Source organism: Rana temporaria, chromosome 4, assembly GCF_905171775.1.
Source record: "Rana temporaria chromosome 4, aRanTem1.1, whole genome shotgun sequence".
In the NCBI taxonomy this organism is placed as follows: domain Eukaryota; kingdom Metazoa; phylum Chordata; class Amphibia; order Anura; family Ranidae; genus Rana; species Rana temporaria.
In genome coordinates this window covers 295,835,002-295,840,335 of record NC_053492.1, presented here as the reverse complement: position 1 = coordinate 295,840,335, position 5,334 = coordinate 295,835,002, and positions in this window count along the sequence as shown.

Sequence of the window (5,334 nt, the reverse complement as noted above, 5' to 3'; positions counted from 1 at the left end):
GGGAGGGGGGGAGGAGTCTGAGGAGGGGACAGGTTTACTTCAAGGACTGTAAACACAGATTTCCCCCTAAAACAAAAGCACATTGGGCACGCCCCCCTCCCGCCAAATCTGCCGCCCTGCGCACGCGCTCTTCCGCCGGCTCGGCAGTGCCGGGAGGGTGCAGGCAGCGGCAAAGGACAGGCGCCCTTTCAGGCACAATCCCCGCTCTGGGAGGTGCGGAGAGTAAATAAGGATGTCAGTGGTCGGCAGCACGGAACGTATTGTCACTGGGGTGTGTGGAAGATGTGTGCACACAGGTGTGACACCACAATACAGGAGGGGAGGGGGGGCTTTAGTAGGTAAGGTAATGGGGGCTGACACTTTTCACTCACAGCTAATTCACCTCAAAACTAACTTATTTTTACCTCAAAAGGAGCTTTTACTATATTATTGCACATGCATCTATCAAAGCTGAACTCCAGCTAGGAATCTTATTGCAGAGATACATTGGGGCTGATTTACTATAACTGGAGAGCTTCCAGGTTTTATTGTCAAAGCTTAGCCACTTGCCTGCCGGGCACCTTCACCCTTTTTTTTTATTTTTTTTAGACAGATTAAGCTTTCTCTTGGTGGTATTTAATCATTACTGGGTTTTTATTTTTTTGCTAACCAAATAAAAAAAAGACCTACAATTTTGAAGAAAAAAAAGTCTTTGTTTCTGTTATTCAATTTGGTAAATTAGTAATTTTTCTCCTTCACTAATGAGACTGCACTGGTAAAGGCTGCACTCATGGGCACTGGTGAGGCGGCACTGATAATCTGCACTGGTGAGGCAGCACTGATAGGCTGCACTTGTGATAGGCGGCACTGATAGGCTGCACTGGTGAGACAGCACTGTTGGGGCTGCACTGATAATGCGGACACTGGTGATTAGTGCCCTGATTATTAGTGTAGATGTCCCTTGTGTGGATTACCACTTACCGGCTCTCCTCATGCGTTGTCAGCATAAGGAGAGGAAGGCCGATAACTGGCAAATCCAGTTTACACTGTGATTGGACACAGCTGATTACATGGTAAAGAGCCGCTGTGATTGATTCTTTACCCTGATCTGTAAACAGCTGTGGCTGAAGGATTCGGCGCTCACAGATCCCTGCGGAAGTACTTCACAGGGGGTGCGTAGGAAGCACAATCATGGGTACAAGCAACAGGCCACTGACCTCACCTATAACTGGCCTTTGCAGGAAGCAGCACATGGAAGGGCAACGTGTGCAAAACAAAACCAAAGAAATTCCCAGCTCGACTTACCGACCAGTCTGCGACCAACCAAATTATGCTGACTAACAGTATGAATTAAAAACAGGGGTTTAGTCTGCACATATTTGCAAATACATGTGTAAGCGACAGAGCCTCGTCAAGGCACCCCAGTGTTCTGTAGTCCTAACTCTAAATTTTGAGCCTCCACAGTGGAAGCACATGCATTATAATGGATGGGCGGAGGGCAGGTGAGCCTGGAGGGAGCCCACCCCTCCTTAAAAGCACAGGGGTGCACTGGACACCCAGCATATAGCACAATGTCAGCAAAGGTGTCCAGTGCGTCCCCTCACCAGTAATCCAATAGTACGAACAAATGGCCACTGCCCTCTGGTCTTTGCAGTAAGGATCATGGGAGGACGTCAGTAGGCACCCTCCCGCCAATGTGCGACCATGCTGTCGCCATCATTCAGCTATGGCACGGCTGCAAAGAGGTTAATTGAACAGTCTGAAGTTAGACGCTGATTGGCTACCATGGACAACTGCACCAGATTTTGCGCACTCTCATGTTAGTAAATCCCACCATTTACGGCTTGGACCAATATGACCTCATGGACATGGCATGTCAAAAATGATGCTTTTTTTTCTGCTTCTAAATTCCTCTCTGTGTCCATGCACACTTAGGCGCTTACAAACATTTGGATGCAGAAAAAAACAAAACATTTGCACATTCAGAAAAAAACACCTGATGCGCCTAAACGCTCTTCACGTTTAGTGCTTGAATGCTTATTCATTTTAGTGGCTAGAATAAATGAATATTCTGGTGAATTGAATGAATGAACGCCCAAACACTTGGTGCTTCTAAACACATTTGCAAAACGTGGCTTTAGGTTTGTTTTTTTATATGCTGCTCTTCTTCTCCCAGGGGAAAATGCATTCAGAGGAGCTAGGCAAACACCCAGTGTGCATGAGGCCTATAAGTGTGCATATTCCATACTTATGAAAGTTAGAGATTACTACAGTGATCCTCTCTGTCTTCCAGATCGCATGTTGAGCTGCTGCCCTGTGCCATAGTGACCAAATGCGGGGGGGGGGGGGGGGGGTCATGGTTCAGCATGGGCGCTGTCGACAATGTCTTGCATTTTTCTCAATAATGCGGCGTACACACGATCAGGCTTTTGCCCGGCAAAATCTCATTGGAATTCCATCAGAGAAAAATAGAACATGTTCTATATCTAAACTCCAATGGAATTCATCGGAATTTTCGATGAAAAAACTCTGATGGAGCTACACACGATCGGAATATCCGATGGAAAAAGTCCGTCTGACTTTTTCCATCGGAAATTCTGATCGTGTGTACGCGGCATAAATGCAAGGTATTCTGTGACTGGAGAAGGAGATTACATCACTGCGCCACCTCTCCGGCACTTCCAATCAGACAGCACTTTGCATTCATTGTGAAAATGCAAAGCATTCACCGAATGGCACCCATGCCAAGCAAGTGGCTTCCTGTGGGTACTATGCAGCACAAGACCTGAAAGATGACAAGGATCATTGTAGTAACGGTGACCACGACTGTAACTCTCCACTTTCATAGAAATCAGCTGGTTATGGAACATGTATACTTACATCTGTCCAAGCTAAACCAAGGTAAAGCTGGCCTAACACTTGTAGAATTTTGCTAGAAAATTATTTTCCAAACATTCATTAGACTATCTATGAGTTAAAGGGGATGATTCAGCAATCAATTATTATCAGTTTACCATTTCTTAGATGTGATGGCTTAATTTGTTTTCTTTTTTACGTTTTCCTTCCTTTATTTTTAGCTGGTGATCCAGCTAGTAAGTCTGTTCTTTTTTAACAGACCAAACTATCCTGCAGATGTATCAGTAAGAGGGTTGAAACAAACAATTTAATACTGACAAGAGTGCTTACAATGATCAGCTTTTATTTGTTTATGTAAAACTTTTATCCCAAAAGGAAAAACCTCAAGCATACAGAGCCTTGCGAAAGTGTTCGGCCCCCTTGAACTTTGCGACCTTTTGCCACATTTCAGGCTTCAAACATAAAGATATAAAACTGTAATTTTTTTTGAAGAATCAAAAACAAGTGGGACACAATCATGAAGTGGAACGAAATTTATTGGATATTTCAAACTTTTAACAAATAAAAAACTGAAAAATTGGGCGTGCAAAATTATTCAACCCCTTTACTTTCAGTGCAGCAAACTCTCTCCAGAAGTTCAGTGAGGATCTCTGAATGATCCAATGTTGACCTAAATGACTAATGATGATAAATAGAATCCACCTGTGTGTAATCAAGTCTCTGTATAAATGCACCTGCACTGTGATAGTCTCAGAGGTCCTTTTAGGCCTCATTTCCACTGGCGTTTTTACAGCCACGTTTCTGAGCGTTTTTTACAGCTTAAAAACGCCTGTCCATGTTATTCTATGGCTTCATTCCCACATAGGCGTTTTTGAGCTGCAAGTGGCATAGACGTTTTTGAGCTGTAAAAAAAACGCGGGACCAGGGCGTTCTGAAGCTCCAGAGTAGAGCTGTAAAAACGCCAGACGTTAAAAAACGCGACCGCGGCATTTTTAAAGCTGCAGCTCACAAAAAAAAATTATTTTTTTTTTTTTTTACAAAATAAACATGGACAGGCGTTTTTAAGCTGTAAAAAAGCCTAACAACAGTGGCTGTAAAAACGCCAGTGGAAATGAAGCCTTAAAGCGCAGAGAGCATCATGAAGAACAAGGAACACACCAGGCAGGTCCGAGATACTGTTGTGGAGAAGTTTAAAGCCGGATTTGGATACAAAAAGATTTCCCAAGCTTTAAACATCCCAAGGAGCACTGTGCAAGCGATAATATTGAAATGGAAGGAGTATCAGACCACTGCAAATCTACGAAGACCTGGCCATCCCTCTAAACTTTCAGCTCATACAAGGAGAAGACTGATCAGAGATGCAGCCAAGAGGCCCATGATCACTCTGGATGAACTTCAGAGATCTACAGCTGAGGTGGGAGACTCTGTCCATAGGACAACAATCAGTCGTATACTGCACAAATCTGGCCTTTATGGAAGAGTGGCAAGAAGAAAGGCATTTCTTAAAGATATCCATAAAAAGTGTCGATTAAAGTTTGCCACAAGCCACCTGGGAGACACACCAAACATGTGGAAGAAGGTGCTCTGGTCAGATGAAACCAAAATCAAACTTTTTGGCAACAATGCAAAACGTTATGTATGGCGTAAAAGCAACACAGCTCATCACCCTGAACACACCATCCCCACTGTCAAACATGGTGGTGGCAGCATCATGGCTTGGGCCTGCTTTTCTTCAGCAGGGACAGGGAAGATGGTTAAAATTGATGGGAAGATGGATGGAGCCAAATACAGGACCATTCTGGAAGAAAACCTGATGGAGTCTGCAAAAGACCTGAGACTGGGACGGAGATTTGTCTTCCAGCAAGACAATGATCCAAAACATAAAGCAAAATCTACAATGGAATGGTTCACAAATAAACATATCCAGGTGTTAGAATGGCCAAGTCAAAGTCCAGACCTGAATCCAATCGAGAATCTGTGGAAAGAACTGAAAACTGCTGTTCACAAACGCTCTCCATCCAACCTCACTGAGCTCGAGCGGTTTTGCAAGGAGGAATGGGCAAAAAATTTCAGTCTCTCGATGTGCAAAACTGGTAGAGACATACCCCAAGTGACTTACAGCTGTAATCGCAGCAAAAGGTGGCGCTACAAAGTATTAACTTAAGGGGGCTGAATAATTTTGCACGCCCAATTTTTCAGTTTTTTATTTGTTAAAAAAGTTTGAAATATCCAATAAATTTCATTCCACTTCATGATTGTGTCCCACTTGTTGTTGATTCTTCCAAACAAATTACAGTTTTATATCTTTATGTTTAAAGCCTGAAATGTGGCAAAAGGTCGCAAAGTTCAAGGGGGCCGAATACTTTCGCAAGGCACTGTATTTAGGAAGAGGAGGGAGCTGAACTTGGGGGATGTCAACCACCTTTCTAGCCGGCACCCACCGAATGGTATTGAAAGCAGTCACATGATTACTCCAAAATAAAAAGGTATTTTTAACTT